The sequence below is a fragment of the Metopolophium dirhodum genome, chromosome 2 (genome assembly GCF_019925205.1).
Source record: "Metopolophium dirhodum isolate CAU chromosome 2, ASM1992520v1, whole genome shotgun sequence".
Classification (NCBI taxonomy): Eukaryota; Metazoa; Arthropoda; class Insecta; order Hemiptera; family Aphididae; genus Metopolophium; species Metopolophium dirhodum.
In genome coordinates, this window is record NC_083561.1 from 41,377,712 (window position 1) to 41,397,851 (window position 20,140).

The 20,140-nt window shown below is 30.8% G+C and overlaps 2 protein-coding genes and 1 pseudogene across 4 annotated transcripts in view; 1 reads left to right on the forward strand and 2 right to left on the reverse strand.

Annotated features, from left to right (window-relative positions):
• Nucleotides 1–20,140, forward strand: part of LOC132939229 (2,3-bisphosphoglycerate-dependent phosphoglycerate mutase-like) — a 54,059-nt gene that overhangs the window by 23,473 nt on the left and 10,446 nt on the right. Inside the window, exon 1 of one of the 3 annotated variants that reach the window (XM_061006302.1) lies at nt 12,600–13,770. The exons of 1 other annotated variant lie outside the window; for it this stretch is intronic. The gene's annotated coding sequence lies outside the window, so the exon portion shown is untranslated. One more of the 3 variants, XM_061006303.1, reaches the window with a different exon arrangement.
• Nucleotides 1–20,140, reverse strand: part of LOC132939231 (uncharacterized) — a 59,336-nt gene that overhangs the window by 14,053 nt on the left and 25,143 nt on the right. The window lies entirely within an intron of this gene.
• On the reverse strand, nt 755–18,417 carry LOC132939232 (uncharacterized; annotated as a pseudogene).

Sequence of the window (20,140 nt, forward strand, 5' to 3'; positions counted from 1 at the left end):
TTTTTTTCTATAAATATCAATAAAAAATTTTTTGTTGGGTAAAAAAGCGTGAAAATGTAATATAAGGCTCCTGATATATCGTTCTAATAGCAGTTGAAATATATTAAAAATACATAGGCACAATTTTTTCTTATAAGCTTTCAAAGTTCAAATTTTGACAACATTTATCAAATGTATAATTTAATAATTATTTTGTAGTTAAAAATTTATAAAATGTTCAACTTTTATAGCTAAGGAATGAAAATTTAAAACAAGGCTCCACGTAAATAGGTTATATTATATAAATTACTTTATTCACAATAATATCATCAAATATACTTAGTGATGTCATAGGCTGAGTGCTGACTGACCGTTTTCGCTCAGAATCGTTTTTCTTATACAATGATGTTATATCATTGAATTCAAATTTAACACCATCCATTACAGTGACCCACTTTAACCTACTGTACATCAGAGACATCCACTTATCCATTTTTTTTTTTTAATAATCTAAGTAAATACTAAATAAAAGTATTTTTGTTTTTTGCACTCAACCTATTACTTACCACTGTTGAAGACACATTTAATTCGTTTCAATATAAGGATCTAGGACTGGTTGAATAAATGTTTTATGAAACATGATTTATAACTCAGGCTGAGTAAACGTATTCGGAAAAAATCAAAACAATTAGGCTTTTGTAAAACAACCATCAATTTATTCTTAAATAATTTACAATTTATTTTATTTAATTAGATATGTAGGTTTTTTTTTCAAGTGTATCTATATAATATAGTCTTCTGTATTTGACAATAATAACTCGTTAAAATCAAATGTATTTTGTATTTTAAGACAAATTTTGAAAGTATTTCGCCAATTCCTGATTTACACTATTGTAATTGTTCAACCGGTCGATTACCGTCGAGTAGAAACGCTGGTTTTTGATATCAGGGAATGTCCGGCTTAAGGACATATTGCACTGAGGACGACGAGAGGACATTTTTCGGCGCGCTGTCGGACCAGGACACCTGGCGGCCACTGAGCCACCCCCGCGGGGGGTTCTCATCAGGCCGCGACGACGGCGCGAGGTGCACTACAACAAGCGGCCGAACCAAGCCGGCAGTTTTCTGGAGAGGAGAATGCTCTGGTGCTCGACGGCGATTTCTATGGCATGCAGCGGCGGCAGTAGCCTGCACGGGACCAAGCAGAGGACAAGTCTGGAAACCAACCTTTGCCGGAGGACCACCACAACGGAAATGCTGCCCGCGTTCGCGAAACCGGCCCGAGTGTTCGTTCTGGGGTCCGGCAGGCGGTCGGCCGGGCGGTTTGGACTAGAAAGCTTCTACTGCAGATCGAAGTGCAGCCCGTGCGTGCCGGAACCGGAGATGGTGACTAGAGGAGGATGAGGAACTTTCGGAGATGACGGTGAAACTGATAAAAGGGTAAGATGGTTTGAAGACGATGGCAGTTCCGAGGAGTGCGATATGGCTTTAAGAATTCCAGCGAGCATTTCATTTGGAAGCTCGCCGGTCAATCGTAGGCATGCTGAAATTGTAATTTTGAGAATAATTATTAACAATTTTGACGATTTTTCGACACACTGTTATGATATAGTATATTATATTATAATAAGTCGTAACACTTTTACTTCATAAATACTGTATACTTATAACTTACGTTATAATGTAATGTGTTGTCATGTTGTCTGTTTGGTAATTGGTAGTATAGGTAATATTTGATTTGGATTTTGAACATGGGTTTGGCTGATCTATAAGTGCCGACTTTTGCTGTTATGTATAAAAATTATATAGTCCTTTTCTATCGGAACTGCTACGTCTCTTCTTACCCCGTTCAGTTTCACCGTCACTCCGTTTGTTCCTCCTCAACTTCGACTCTGTTGTCACCATCTCCCGGTCCCGACACCTGCAACTCTAGCACGCGCACCTCGACATCTGCAGCAGGCTTTCTAGTCCCGTTCGCCCGGCTGCTTGCCCGCCCCGACCACAGCAGAACGAACACCATCCTCGCTCACCGGCGGGCCGGTTTCCCGGACGCGGGCAGCATTTCCATGACATTATGCCTTCGGTGGTCCTCCGGCGGCGGCTGATCTCCAAACTCGTCCTCGCCGATCCCGATCCTCTTCTTCAGCTGCTGCAAGTGCCGCTGCACGCCATAGTTTTTTTTATCCATCTCCACCGTCGAGCTCGCATCTCCTCCTCCGCCGCCGGCCATTCGGCCGCATATTACGTTGTAGTACACCAATCCTAAGCCGTCGTCGCTGCCCAACGAGAACGTGGCCCGGTCACCGCAGAGGAGGCCGACCGCGTCCACTCAGGATCGGCCTCGTGGCGTCCAGGTCCGTCTGCCCGTCGCTAGTCCTCTCTTTGTCCTCGGTGCAGTATGTCTCATTATTGTATAGGCGCCATTCCAGTCTGGCGCCACTGCAGTTCCTGGACATTCCCCGATGATTCTATCTAACTCAACCAGCGTTTCTCTCTAAGTTCGTCCGGTATGGGTTTGATCGGACGCCTGTGGTCGTGTACATAATTAATTCTAAAAACTTAAATTTAAATAAGCAAATCTCGTTACTATGGTCCAAGATATTATTTATTACATTATGGCATTATATTTAATATTATATTAGTTCGTTTTTAGCATTTAAAACGGTAAAGTTGTTTATTCAATTATAGCCAGATGCCTATTATATTATAGTTGTGTAACTATGTATACGATATTAATGTTATACCTACCTAATAAGTTATACGTTTTAGAATTAATATGACAATGAACAACGGATATAGATTATGGACATAAGCTCAACTAAGGAGGCTGGAATGGTGGAGTGGCCAGGCACTTTCAAAAGTTACGCATAGCCTCCTTCCCTCCTAAATGAATTAATCTCTGAACTCACATGGTATTATTAAAGGAAAATTAATAAATAAAAAATTGAATTTACTTGAATTTTTTTTTATCATAACCTATGGTAATAAATATAGTTACGACATAAAAAATACTGAATTCGATCGAAATAATATAATATGTTGTACTCGTGAAGTGCTTGTAAAATGTACGAGCGTGTATAAAAATAGCATATATTTTTAAGCACATTAAAACGATTGGTAAAAAAAAATGTCTACTAGTTCAATTTATTTTTACGTCTTAAACTCTTGAAACCTCTCGGAACGTTTCATTTTTTAGATTCTGAGCGAAGCGATGAATGTATTGATTTTACAATGATGTGTGTTTTTTTTTTTATTTTTATGTCTGTCATCACCTTTTAGGACAGTAAAAATGCTTCGATTTTCTTCAACAGTAACTTTTCTGATAGGAAAGTGAATCTAGTTGGTACTTTTGAGGGTCAAAAGTAAAAATTTCCCAGTAGTTTTCAAAAGTGACGTGAAAAACAAAAGAAAGATTAAGGAAAAACGGGAATTTTTACGCAAAATCTGTTTTCGAGAAAATCGATTTTGGTTTTTGGTGTAACTCTAAAACAAATGACCGTAGGGACATGAAATTTTGACTGAATGTTTATAATTGCATTTCCTATACACCATAACATTTTCCAAATATTTTGACTTATTTTGAGCAGTTTACTGACATTGTCAATTTCCATTTTTTTTAGTTTTTTTTTTCTATAAATATCAATAAAATTTTATCTGTTGAGTAAAAATGCTTGAAAATTTAATAGAAGGCTCCTAGGTTATTGTTTCAAAGGCAGATGAAAAAAATTAAAAATCCTTAGTCACAGTTTTTATTTATAAGCATTTAAAGTTCAAATTTTGACAAAATACGGAAATATCACGAAAATTAGCAAATTATTTTGAGTTGAGAATTCATAAAAATTTTTCTTTTTAAATCTAAGATTTGAAAATGTAATACAAGATTATCCATTAGTTTGTCTACCTTTATCAAAAAAAAAAGTCCACAAGAAAGTCAAATTAAATTTTTATGAGCGTTTGAAATTCATATTTTTACAACATTTGATATTCACTCGATTTCTCGTGTAAAGATTTTCTCATTTTGTTGTAATTAAAAAACGTATGACTGTATATACTTGAAAATTTCACTGAATGTTTATATTAGCATTTTCTATACACGATAAAATTTTGAAAGTAATTTGACACTTTTTGAGCTGTTTACGGACATTGTCTGTTATAAATTTTTTTAGTTTTTTTTTTCTATAAATATCATTAAAATTGTATTTGTTGGGTAAAAAAGCGTGAAAATTTAATATAAGGCTCCTGATATTTTGTTACAATAGCAGCTGAAAAATATTGAAAATATAAAGGCACAACTTTTGTTTACAAGCATTTAAAGTTCAAATTTTGACAAAATTTAACAAATTTATAATGTAATAATTATTTTGTAGATAAACATTTATAAAATGTTCAACTTTTGTAGCTAAGGATTAAAAATTTAAAACAAGGTTCCACGTAAATAGGTTATATATAAATTACTTTATTCACAATAATATCATCAAATATACTTGGTAAAATCATAGGCTGACGGACCGTTTTCGCTCAGAATCGTTTTTCTTATACAATGATATTATATCATTGAATTCAAATTTAATACCATCCATTACAGTGACCCACTTGTAACATACTGTACAGCAGAGCGACATCCACTTACCCAACTTTTCTAGTTTTTTTCTATAAAGTTAATAACATTTTTTTCGTCGGTCGAAATGCTTGAAAGTTAAATACAAGATTCCTTATAAGTTTTTATGATAGCAGTTGATAAATATTAAAGGTCAATAGTCCCATTTTTTTTTATAAGTATTTAAAGTTCAGATAGCTAATATACATCAGAGCGTTACCCGTCTACCCATTTTTTTATAAAATGATAATGTTGTCAAATAATATAATATAATATTATTTAATGAAAACTTTTACAATTGAAACTCGATATCTAGTGTATAGCCGTATAATTCTGCAACAATAAAAATATTCCGTCGTAGACTTGTAGCCCGTAGGTATGTAGAGTTAAATATATTTTGTATGTACCTACTGGCTACTACCAGACTATCTATCTACCTACTACCTAGTTACATGTACTGTGGTCCTAATTATTAAATTATGTATCATTATGTTGTATAAAAGTATAGTATATATAGACGTGACACGTGTAGTCGTGTTAAGTGTATAGTGTATACTGTATACACAATATTGCTATAAACTATATAATTATTATAATTGTAGTCTGTTATGTTCAGTAGATATATTGTAAATTTGTAACTATACGGTAAGCTACAATAAATTTTAAGATAGGCTTTTATATAGTATTTTAATTTGAAAAATATAGATGCAATCATGTAGCTTCTGATATCTTTGACTTTAATACATTGTAGAATTTTAGATTCTGAGCTGAGCGATGAATGTATTGATTTTACAATGATGTGTGTTTTTTTTTATTATTTATTTATTTTTTTTTTTTGCGTGTCTGTCATCACTATAATCACCTATTAGAACAGTAAAAATCATTAGATTTTCTTCAACAGTATCTTTTCTGATAGGAACGTGAATCTAGTTGGTACTTTGGGGGGTCAAAAGTGAAAATTTTTCAATAGTTTTCAAAAGCGCCGTGAAAAAAAAAAGAAAAATTAAGGAAAAATGGGAATTTTTACACAAAATCTGTTTTTGAGAAAATCGATTTTGGTTTTTGGTTTAACTCTTAAACAAATGACTGTAGGTACATGAAATGTTGACTAAATGTTTATATTAGCATTTTCTATACCCCATAATATTTTCCAAATATTTTGACTTATTTTGAGCGGTTCACGGACATTTTCGGTTTTCAATTTTTTGAATTTTATTTGTTGGTTAAAAAAGCTTGAAAATTTAATAGAAGGCTCCTAGTATATTGTTTCAAAGGCAGATGAAAAAAATTGAAAATCCAGTCACAATTTTTTTTATAAGCATTTAAAGTTCAAATATTAACAAAATACGGAAAAATCACGAAAATTAGCAAATTATTTTAAGTTGAAAATTTATAAAAATTTTTTTTTTTTAATCTATGATTTAAAAGTGTAATACAATATTTGCTCATAAGTTTGTCTATCTTTATCAAAAAAGAAATGTCTACAAGTAAATCAAATTAAATTTTTATGAGCGTTTGAAGTTCATATTTTTACAATATTGGATATTCACTCGATTTCTCATATAACGGTTTTGTTATTTTATTGTTATTGAAAAACGAATAACTAGTAGATACATGAATATTTTACTGAATGTTTATATTTTCATTTTCTATACACCATAACATTTTGACTTTTTTTGAGCTGTTTACGGACATTGTCAGTTTTCAATGTTTTTAGTTTTTTTTTCTATAAATTACAATAAAATTTTATTTGTTTGGTAAAAAAGCGTGAAAATGTAATGCAAGGCTCTTGATATATTGTTACAATAGAATTTGAAAAATATTAAAAGTACACAGGCACAATTTTATTTTATAAGGATTTAAAAATCGAAAATTGGCAAAATGTATCAAATTTAAAATTTAATAATTATTTTGTAGTTAAAAATTTATAAAATGTTCAAATTTTATAGCTAAGGATTGAAAATTTAAAACAAAGTTCCACGTAAATATGTTATATATAAATTAATTTATGCACAATAATATCATCTAATATACTTAGTAATATCATCGTTTTCGCTCAGAATCGTTTTTCTTATAAAATGATATTATATCATTGAATTCAAATTTAACACCATCCATTACAGCGACCCACTTGTAACTACTGTACAGAAGAGCGACATCCACTTACCCACCTTTTTACTATTGTTTTTGTAAGCTATTTGTTGTAAAAATTAATAATAATAAAATAAATGGGGACACGGGGTTACGAAAATTTAGCAATATAGTTAAGGTAAATAATAATATTGGATCCATTTAAACTATTTGTGTATAATTCATTTTTGAACACATGTAATATTGTAGTAATACTATAATAAACATCTTGACTAAATATTCAGTTAATATAGTAAGATAAAAACGTGATTTGTAGAATAATTCGGTGCATCCCAAACGGCTCCCATCGAAAAAGGTTTCACACAAATTTACCCAATGTATGATTTTTATATAATTATATATTTTTTTATTTTTTAACGCTACAATTTAAAACATAATAACACATTTTATTATATCAAATATGAACTACCTATATATATGGTTTGTTATAATTTTCATAAAATATTAAATGTAAAACAACACCACCACATTTTTAACCACACCTCTTTTAAGACAGTCCTAAGTTTCTGTATGAAGTGGGAAGGAATTGATGTTGTGAAAAACCAGAGCCGTCTGGGAATTAACCTTTAGTAAAACGGGAGCCGAATGTGCTACGTCCAAATACATGTGTATAAATTATATATAGGCAATTACAGTTACATATTTATATTACATTATATTATTATAATAATGTTGTAAGTTTCAACCAATTAAAATAAAAATAATAAAAATATTTTATATAACATTAATTTCATCAATATGGTAAATGTTGATCATGAAATGTGAATAGATAAAATAAACGTCCAAGAATTTGTTCAACACTCAATGCTCATGTAATTATATGTGCTAATAAAACATAAAAACAAAATTGAATGTTAGAATATTAAATATACTATAATAGGTATAGGTAGGTACCTATTATTATCATTATTATTTATTAAAATTTTAATTCTGTATATTATGCTTGTAACTAAACAATAAAATAGATAAACTCGATAAATCATGAAACTATGTGTATGGTATCGATTACATTTAAAAGTTTATAATATTATATTATAAAATCAACATATTTATTGCCAATGTTGGACCCTTAATACATAGTAATAGAGCAGTATTAAAATATATTACATGTAATGTGTTAAAAAAAATTATGATAACGAAAAGTGGCCAGGATTTTTGATTGGAAGGGAGAGGCAGTCATATCACGTATACCTACCTATATATATACTTAGTTCACTAGAAAAATATGTCACAAATGTTAATATTTTGTCTAGTAACTTGTGAGGAAATACTTTACAAGGTTAAAATTTGTTTGAATGGTAATTTTTTTTTTGATTGACATACGTAATAAAAATCATTTTAAGTTTAAAACTAACAGGTATATAGACAGAAATCGTCCAGAATCAGAGTGGTCCATCACCTTCCACTTAAGGTAAAATAATTGTTTTTGTATTTTTTTATTAAAAATAAAAAATATTTACATTCGTATAGATTTATCATTTATATAAAAAAATTAATTTTGTTGTAAAGAAATAACAAAACATGGTCGCGTGAAACATGCAGTGGCACTACTTTAAGGATACGATCTCAGGGTTTGATTGAAAATAATTTGTAACTTATAATTTATATTTATTAATAATAATGCATTATAACATTTACTTTTTAACCAGACGAAAACTAAATGTACCTTTGAAACTAAGTGTTTAGTAAATTATGTATTATGTATTGTGTAATTCTTATACTTACATAAATACATATTTTAATCTGGATCAAATAGAACCATAAAAAAAAAGTCCTGATATTTTTGTATTGGATCTTTATATTTTCAATTTTATCGGCAAAAAATAGGCCAACATTTTTCAATCAGGATAATTCTTTAACTGTTATAATATTATAGATGCGTGTCCCTCATATTATATGCATCTGTCAACTTATTGTAATATCATATTTTACTTAATGGAATACCGAAAGCTTATGGTACTATTGGTACTTTAATATCAATAATTTGTAATGTGATTTATTTTATTGATAGATATCCGAAAATCAATTAATATACGACGAGCCGTGACACGCATTTTGTGATTTAGTCTGTATTTGTTGTTTATGCGCTATCAAAAAAAGGATTGATAATATTTTATATTCATAGGCGTTGCTAGGAGAGTGGAAGTTTACACCCTCAATATATTTCCAAGCCTACCACCAAAAAAATAATGAATAACCACGTTGTAGAGTAAGTTAGGTTAGATCTTGATAATATTTTTTTTTATAATAATTTTAAATTGTTGTAAAATTGGAACGATTTATTATCGGTATAATTTACAAATTTGATTAAATTTTGGTCTGTTATTACTTTTTGGAGTCGATATTAATTTATTCTTTGATTAACTTGTCTTTTCCTGGAAATAAAAATCGTTTAAAATGTCAAACAAAAAGGAGTATCACATTATACATATTAATATATACTTTTGTAGACTGTAGGTTAGTTTAGGTTAAGTACAGAGCATCGGAACTGTGATCGTAACTATATCGTTTTGAAAAAAAAAATGTTTGCTAATTTTCCGTTTTAGTAATAGCTACACTCACTGTTATTTTAAGCCCATCACTTACAAATCGTGTTTTTTATAAATTGAAATGTATTCATAATGGAAAAAATTTGTTTGATATTTTGAAATATAAACAAACTTCAAATAGAGAGCTGTCATCTAGTGATAATTTGTCTACGAGTTATGACTAGTAATAGTATAAGCGTATTAAATTCGCCATATTTGCATGTTTCTAAAACTACTATCGTCTATTGAGCAATATATTATTTTATTGAAGTAGGTGTATTTCTAGGTACCTAATGTCCTAATTGTATATGTGTAGATGTATAATGTATTAAACTCTTTTTCATAAAACAATAGAAATATTGCTATTAAGTAATTAATTGTTATTTTTACCATAAAAAAAAAATGCAGCCAATAATAACTTTTACATTTTACTGTTTAGAAATAATATATTTGTAATTATTATTATAATTATTATTTATTATTTGTAACTTTAATTTATACGTCTTATATATAATATTCTATTGAAAGATAGTACCTCTACCTATTTACTATTTATGACAGAGGAAACATAAACGTTTCAGATATTATTATTTATTAGGGGATGTGATTAGGTATGTGAATTTCTTCGACACTTTACAATAACATATTTTGTTAAAAGAAAATTATCAATAATTGTTGAATCAATATAAGTCAGCTTTTCACATCTAAATTGGCGATCATTTTTAATAAATCATACATTTTAAAATGTAAGTACATGTATGTGATATCCATTGCAATTATAAAGGTAATTCAATTTTATGACATTAATGTTTCGTAATAGTAAGTATAAACTTGTATTTAATTTATTAATAGTTAAAAATTATAAATAAATAAAATATGTTGATTTTGTAGCATATATTTATGCATACAAAGTACATGAGCTTTTGATGTAATAAATACATACAAATCTAATCCTTACATATTACTATATTAGAAACCGTGATAATATAATTAATTACATCGGAACACTTACATCCAATCGTTGTAAATAATCACTGCGTGAACTTCAATAAACTATGACGTATATAAAAAACGATTAAAAAATGAAAGTATGTTAATTTATACAAATCGTCTGTATTAGGTGTTATAATGATTTGATCATTGTACTTTGCATTAATATTAGTAGTCGATCCGGTAATGAATCTTTATCTGTTTTTTAAATATACCTAAACATTAATTATAGAGATATGTCCTCTCCAAATGATGGTTATCCACAAACACGATTCAATTTCGAAAACGTTCGCGCTTGCCACAATATGAGGCACAATTATGCGAATGGGGAGGGATAACGACGCGTCGTTGTGTTCGATAGAAAAAATTGGTACTTAAATAATTACGAAAACGATTATAATATATTATGCCGATGTGCATAAATTATATTAATGGTGGTCGATATTATTATATAGTTACAATAGATATAACGTATTTTAATTTTTGATCGCGGTGCATTTTTTATCGGTGGTGTATATTCTTGTACATACAAAGAGTATACCTATACGTGACTACATGTTGATATAATATCATATACTGTGATACTAGTTAATGACGAGTAGTTGATATCGTGGTCGCGTGTTGACTGTCGAGAGGGGCACGGATCAGTTTAACTGTACATCGCAAAGTACCTACGCATGGAACGTGTCGGTTTATGTGCGGGCGAAAAGGGGAGAATTTTCGCGGTAGAGAAAGTGTGATAACTGATAATACGTGACAGCACACGAAGGCGGATTAGCCGTGAACAGGGCCGGCGCTATACATTTTTTTAGGAGGGGGTGTATTCACTATAATTTGCTGACTGAAAATTAAGTGATTTGCCGACTATATTATTCTATATATACACATATATATATATATATTATATACTATATACATTCAACATACTCAATGACTCACGTAATTTACATACTTCAAGTAAAATTTTTATCAAATACATTTAACTTGTTCGTCTCATGAAAACAGGATATTTGTATCGTTATTCGTTGAGATACTATCCAATGAATTAATAATATCCGCAATTAGGTTGAATAAGTTACTAAATAAGTTAGAGGGGCCTCGCTACGGTGATTACTTAAAGGGCAACAATTAGGCTAATCTTGTCATAGCCACCCGGGATCTATGTGTTAGTTGTAAATGATTAATAGTGTGAGTGAAATTAAATGAGGGTATCCTCTCTCGTACGCGCATGCACATGTCAATAACTCGATAACCATATCAATTTCACTACATGAATTTTACAAAAATATACATTTGTTTTGACAAAATTAAAGTTAGTTAACGTTGTCTGATTTTTATTCTGAAAAAAATATTTGAATTCAGCAGAAAAATGTCTGTAGATCGTACTAAACCTTTTCCGTTTTTAATATTAATTTTAATTATGATTCGAAAAAGTCGATATTTTCAAGTTTTTAATTACAGTTCACAATAATATAAAATTTAGATTTTACAAAGTGCTTCATAGGATCTATAGACAATTTTCTGGTGAGCTCAAATTTTTTTCAGAATCAAAATCGGACAACGTTAACTAACTTTTTGTCAATACTTAAGGTCTTCAGCGGCAGTTTGTGTTTTTGTAACACCCCCCCCTCCACACCCCCATACCCCCCACTAAAATCGGCCATGGCCGTGGATGGAACGGCCGTGAATTTCTCGGCGTGTCGCTCAGAAAACTGCAAATCCTGTGGGAAACCGATATGGCGTTCGGACGAAAAACTGATAGGTAATGGATATCTGTGATATGATAAATTGTTCGAATCGCGCCGAAGCGGCAGGAAATATCTGAGAGCTGTTTTCTATCAATACAGCCCACACACACACACACACATTCAGCAGTGGCATAACCACCGGTTGGGTGAGTGGTGGGGTCCAACTGTACAAGGATTACAAAATATCTATTATTATCGTGAGATTAAAAAAGTGTATACATCATTTTAGTGCAAAACTAATTTATTATGGAGTCCAAAATCAGAAAAATATTATTTTATAATACTAAACCTCTACCAACCGTTCCTATAGAAATTACCACGCTCAATTTACAAAATATAAAAAAATGTAATTTAAAAATAAAAAAATTGTATTTTTGATTAATTTTACATTTGACATTCTCCGGGGGCCCCGAGTCTACCGCTTCAGAACGATACTAACACTCACATACCCACACCCACTCACACCTCTCACCCTCAAACACACACACACACACACACACACACACACACACACCGTATACACTGACGATTTTCGACACGATCCGTGTCGGTCTGTCTGACGTTGTTGCACTCGGCGGCCTGCGCGGAGGCGGCTGCGGTGTTTCGGTGTGATCGACCCGATAAAACGAGCGTGGTGCGAGTGTGCGACCGTGTATTTACGTTGTGTTCGGCGGCGGCGCCACGCGACAATACCACCGAGCTCCGCAATTTCGTATAGTGCGTGAACGTGTGCGTGTGCGTGTGCGTGCGCGCATCGAACACTGCGAGGTTGCGGCATCCCTTATACGTCGAAAAAGAGCAAGATATTTCGTCAGCAATAATTTTTACTGCGCACCGTTTTTTAAACATTCCGACATCCCTCCCCTGTGCGGCCGCCGACGCCATCGCGCAGACACACCGCCGCATACCTTATATACGCGGTGTACATTTCATTCACGAAACGAACAATAATAATATAATCCACGCTGTTTCCGGTGCGTTGTGCATGTGCGTGTATAGTATTATACCTATTATAAAATAAAATATAGTGCACGTATAATATGTCCGAGGACACCCGTTAAAACCGCACTCGGCGGCGCTGCAGCGATAGCACATACTACGCGCGCACCAAAAGTCGGCCGTCGGCCACCCGGTTTCTTCCCCTCTCCATGGGTAACATTATTCCCCCGCACTCGCTGACGTCTCCTACCGCCATCACTCGTCGATTAGGACGGCACACAGGTAAAACTTCCCCCGGAAAAACGAATTCAGGGAAGTGGGGGGAGGCCCTCCCCGCCTAAGGCACAATTGCGCCGTACATGTCCGTCTGCAGTGATCGGTGCAACGGCCGCGCGGTGCAGATCCGATTCGAGAAAAAACTAACAACAACAACAACAACAACAAAAACAACAACAACAGCAGCAGCAGCAGCCATAACAACAACGGCGCATCAGTACAGGCTAGTACAGCAGCAGCAGCAGCAGCAGCAGACACAGAGCCAAAACACGCGGTGCGTGTACACAAAACGCCACCGCCGCCGTCTACGAACAGCAGCAGCAGCAGCACCAGCAGGCTGTCGGCTGTGCCGCGCTATTATAACTTCGGTACGGCCGTCCACGTTTAGACGTTTAGTGTTGGAACTGCCCTGGTGTGCAAGCGAACGGCAAGGCGGCGGCGCGTTGCGACCCGCGCGCCACAAACACACGCACACTCACACACACGCAAGCGCGCGATCGGCGCACGCACACACACATACACGGCCACGATATATTATTATATCAGTAGTGCTCTATCGCAAGTAGGTGGTAAACATTACACATTGTTTTGTTTTTGCTATTTCAGTTTGTTTTTAAGTTTTTTTTTTTAGTTCTGTATGCGTTTTTATTTTTGTTAGTGTAATTATTATTTATAATTATTAATGTAATTTTATTATTATTTTTCCATTACTTTTATTTATTTAATTGCTAACGCCGTACATAATATATAATATATATATATAAAATATATATAGCCATATTATAGGTACGTACCTTATACGAAAATAAAATAATACCTACTCATAATATTTAGGTAGGTGCTCTAAACGTTCGCTTAATTGCTCTTTGCTTTGCCCAATATTTAATCGCTATCGTTAATTTTTATTGCAATATTATAATATTATCAGCTATCGTATCGTATTATTATTATTATTATTATTGTTATTCGTACGGCCGTATTTGATGTTTTCACGTAATACTATGCATGTTATTATTGTGCCCGCCCGCCTGTCTCGTTGTAGTCGTCTCGGTCTGCAGCGTGCGTGTGCTTAGAACAATAATTCACGTTTATGGATATTAAGTACATAATATTATATCGTACGTGTGTGCATGATGTGTAAAATTATGTCGATGACCGATGTGGTTCACGTTTTTTTTTTCTGCGTCTTGGTCTTATCTCCGTCGACGTAACCAAAAAATAACAACAAAGTCGTTGTCGCCTGTCGAATAATAATAATATTATATTGATCCCGTCGCCGTGTCTCGCACCGTGTCAGACTGCTTGGAGTGTGGACACACGCAGTAAAAATATGTTTCGGCCGCGTATTGTTTTGGCGCCAATTGTTTAATCAAAATCTCCGACGACGATAACGGCGCCGACACTTTAATTTTTCCGTCACGATCGATTCACCGTGTTCCGACGTTGCTATTCGACACTACAGCAACAATAATAATAATATAACATTATGGGAACGCAATCAATAATCATCGTTTATTATTGTTATTTCGAATCTTGATATTTTTTTTATTCGCTATCTGTCGCATTGCTGTTATCGCTATGTGTTCTTCGCTCTTCCATTCGGTTCGTCTCCGGTTGCGCTACAAAGACACAGACAGACATGTAACCACGGACATCACTATTATAATAATATCGACCAGTTTCCCGATTAATTGTTGCCTGCGATATCCTCCGACGCCACGATAGATTTGCTCAAACACCGCCAAGTCGGTGCGCGAATAAATCGTTTCTGAAGGACCGTGCGCCATGCACATAATACACCATTATCATGCGCGCCCACCCAATTGTTGCGGGCACGGCGTAGTGTACATTAACTACATATAATAATGCCTACTTTATTACGCGTTAAACGGGTATTACGACTTGCTCTTCTTCTCACAAACGATCGACATTGAAAATCTTACGCTCGGAATGATTTATTGTACCCTACTGCGTAATTTTTATACCGCAGTATAATGCGAATATTGACCTATTATCAAATTTAAAGACGAGAACATTGTCGGAGAGACCCACGTGTAGGCTTCGCTTATTAATACTTAAATTTATTCTAAAGCGAGTTATGGGCGTTTAAAAATTGTAAATGTCTTGTAAAATCTAAAGTGCTCATGATTTGCTTCAAAATTAAAATATTAAAACAAGCGGGTCTCCGGCTAATATTCTTACCTTTATATTCTATAGTACCTAAGTACGCCAATTCACTGTGATGTTAAAAATTACTGTGTAAAAGGGATCGTTCTGAATTTCTAACGAATTTTTAACGTTCAATTTGCCGCGTTAGTGGGACGATATTAGTAGGACGGAGATAACGCTATATGCGTGTATAACGTCCTTTTAATTGTTGATTGTTGATGCGTAAATTATGTAGACCATTAATATCAAAATTCCGGTACGTTTAAAAAAAAAATCTAAATCTAATCTATAAAACAGTACAATTACGACTTATATAATAATTATGTGGGTTTCCTAAGATATTTTGCCAAATATTTTTCTCAACAATCCTGACGGTGTAAGATAATAATATAATACAATTATTGTCTTTATAACAGTTAATTTTTTTTATACGCCAATATTAGATATTTAATAGGTACCTCTGTTATGTAATCATTATTTTTCTTCAACGTTTTTTATATTTTATTCATCCAGAAAAAGGTATTACAACCAAGAATACTACTAAAATAAAGATTCCGTTTCGAGTTTTTCCATAAAATAAAATAATCTAGTATCCATGCTTGATTTTAATTGGTGAATTAAAACAAAACTTTAAATAATAATATAAACCATATGATAATGTATTAATGTAACATTAAAGTGTATTAATTTAATCGTACATGGAGATTTTAAGAAAAAATTAAACTTTTTTACATAATTGTAATGTAAGTACCAGTGCTACTGCATTATAATACCAACGAGAATGATTTTTAATTATTATCTTCGTTTGTATACATTTATAATGTCAACGATAGTATTATGAAAACGCGCATACTCGTCTAGTATAATGGGTATTGTATGAATAACCATAACCACAATCTTATCTATACTGTTGTGTTTTGTCTTTAGTATAGGTACACTGTAGTCTGTAGATTATTATAGAAAGGCATTTAATAGTAAAATAGGTACCTAAAAACATGAATATTTGATTCAATAGAATTGTAATAGAAGTAGTAAGTATTAACTTGGAAGTATAGGTACCTATATTACATGTATATATAATCACCTATATAATCACGTATTCACCAAACTATATTAATATAATATTGTGAACTTTCAAAGCGCTAACTGGTAAATCATTATTATAATATTGTATTAATATAGTTTGTTGAAAATTGAAATGTTATGGTTCTGTTTAGATCCAAAATAACTAATATAAATATTTAATAGTAATACCTATGCCAGCATAATATTATGCTTAGATGAAATTAAATATAATAATATAATAATTACGAATTTCAAAGCGCAAACTGGTTAATCATTATTATGATATTGTATTAATATAGTTTGTTGAAAATTGAAATGTTATGGTTCTGTTTAGATCCAAAATAACTAATATAAATATTTAATAGTAATACCTAATACCTATGCTAGCATAATATTATGCTTAGATGAAATTAAATATAATAATATAATAATTAAGAATGAAAAAAGTGCGTATTATATAATTGTATCATATATTCATATGGATAAACAATTTCTTATAGTACCTACATGTACTATAATAGTTTTCCATAATATTATGATTTTTATGTACAATTTATCAAACAAATTGATCAATTATAAATCTATATGAAGTAATTGAATCAATCAATCAAATCGATTTGTTTTTGTTCTGTGGTCAGTTAACAATTAAAATAATAATAAAATGAAACTTATTTTGAAACGTTATAATGAATAATATTGTCGAGTAGGTATCTACCTATTTTTATTTAAAGTAAATATTAAAGTACTTATAGAAAATAAATTATGCTAAAGTAATAATAATCAAGTTGTAGATAAAAGTAACAGTTGAAAATCCAGATTTATATTATGTTATATTTAAATTATATAAAATATTAAAATTATATACCAAAATAACGTCACTGCATGGTTCTTACTTCTTTCCCCACGCCTTCAAGTCTTGTTAATGTATTAAATAAATAAATATCATCACTTATGACAGTTTTATTTTTAAATTTGGTAAATAAAACCTCAACTACAAGGGTTTTAAGACTACATAAACTTCTTATGACTTTTATACTATATAATTTTATAACAGATTGTAAATTGATCAAAAAAAAAAAAAAAATAAAATATTGTATATTGAGTATGTAACATAATACGACTTTGGCTTACTGTTTTCATTGATTTGATAACATAAGCTATATATTAATTTATCTCTTTATAGCTAATTTTTATAAAAGTATTGTAATGTTAAATACGAGATAAGAGTTAAATTCATAAGTAAGTTTGTTTGACAACATTTTGTTTTATATTGATAATTATTTATCTAAAACTATAATATTACCAACATAATATCGCTATTGAATTTCTAAAATATTTTTTATATAATAAATAAAAAACTAAGTTATTCGTGTTAATTAATTAGATAGTTAGGTAGTTTGTCACAAAAGACGTTAAATTATATACAATTTGCCGATAATAACGTCATTAACTATCACTCATGTAGGTAATTCAATTTTAATTTTTAGTTTTTACAACACAATCATAAAAATTGTAGATCAGACAAATTTTATTTTATTACTTGTACACAAATACTACGGGTAATTTTCAAAATTATTTGTATTATGATTTATAATTAAACTTATTAAACTATTTCTACATTCAACTATACGCTATTCCGTTGATTTTGGTATTATTATTACAAAAAAATGTTCATAGTTTTAAAGCAAGCACTTACATAAATTTAATTTTGTTTGTATTATTGATAGTGTTTGCAAAATTGCAAACATACCATGGTATATTTATTCTAATGCAATCAAAAATGAAAACATATTTTGTGAACTAATAAAAAAGTTTGTTTCGTGGTGCATTCATAATGAGCAGGTATTGATTATTCAATTTAAGTGAAAAAAAATTCAAAGTATACTATATAAGATTTTAATAAAACATGATACTTTGGAAACCCCGTTTAAACGATTAAAGAAATTATTTGTACAGTTTTTTTATGTTACCACTTAAGGATATGTAATCAAATTCATATGTTTATTATAAAACCACAATATCAACTTAAATCGTATGTCTAGTGTACACTGTGTAGGAGAGTGAGAGAGAGGTAAAGAGAGGCAAATGCCTCCGGCAGAACAGGGTTCTAAAGTAGATAGGTGCTGTATATAAGTGATAACAATTTAAACTTTAAATTTGTTTTCATTCATTAAATGAGGAACTACTGCTTTATTTCATGTTTCAAAGAAATTATTAAACGTACTATTACTACTTATTTTGATTTTCTTTACAACAAAGAAAAAAAATGTTTATTTATAAATATATTTTAAGTAATTCATACATTGAATAGATTTATGTCTTCCAGAATTTTATCATTATACTATTATAGTTTTTAAATAATTTAATAATAAAACTTATATTTATCACACAATTATCAACGTTTATACTTAATAAGTTCATCATGGTGTCATTTGATTATTAAAATTATATAATTCCTAATTTCTAGGATTTGTTTCTTTGCTAGTTGGTTAATTTAACTTATGTTTAAGTACGAGTATATATATATATATCTGTAAAATTGTATACAAATTAAAGTATAATTCAATTATTTTATCATGGCTAAAACTGATTAAGGAGCTAAATTAAACTATATGTAATGCGTATTTTAAATTTAAAAACTCATCGATAAAAACCTTATATTTTATTATTTTGTTATGAGAATAAAGGAAGTGTTCTTACATTCCTATAGGATTAATAATATTATGTAATTTATATAAAAATGGAGCTTTCGTGCAAATCACATACGAGGGTATTTTAATGTATTAGATAATTATGTTGTAATTTTCATACTATATTATAATATATCACAGATGTAAGTTAAATTGTAGGTATACGTATTGTTAGAAAATTGCAAAAGCAGAACAAATTACTAAGTTATGTTTATAAATACATAGTCAATAGGTAATGTTTATAAATAATCGATTTATTAGTCAACGGTAAGAAAATGATAATCAGTTATAATAAGTATATCGGCAGTATACCTCTCTGGCAGACCATTCTTTGACACTTTGCCAAATGTATACTAATAGGTACATAATATGTATATAATACAATTAATGTATAATTGTATTTAAGGAAGGGATTTTATTAACTTATTTGCTAGTACGTACCTACGTTTATTTCTGAAATATTTATGGAAGATACTTCAGGGTTACAGCCTATCATATTATTTATATTAAATCATTGCAATTGAATTATTTTGTGCGATTTTATAGTCGCAATATAATTTATATTTGAAATTGAAAATATTGAACTTTATCTTCTAACTATTACAGTCGATATTTTATTATGGTAGACATTTTTATCTTATTTTTCGATTCTTTCAATGTTGTTTTAAGAAAATGTAAACAGAAACACAAAACTATAAAAAAATATTAAGTTACTGCTCTTATAATACGGCCCAAGTGCGACGTACACTGCACTGTAGGACATAGTGGTCAGAGACACGGTTCATTGCATTCTATATAGATACAAAATTATATTATGGTATGGACATTTGATATTTAAATAATATATTAATTAATTATATTTTTTATACAATGTAGAACATGTATTGTTAAAATGGGTTGAATAAAAAGTATTCATTTTTAATAAGTTTTCGTAGTGGGTCATACTTTTAAGCTATAACTTAAATTATATTATATATTTATATATATTACATATTAGTCATTTAAAAA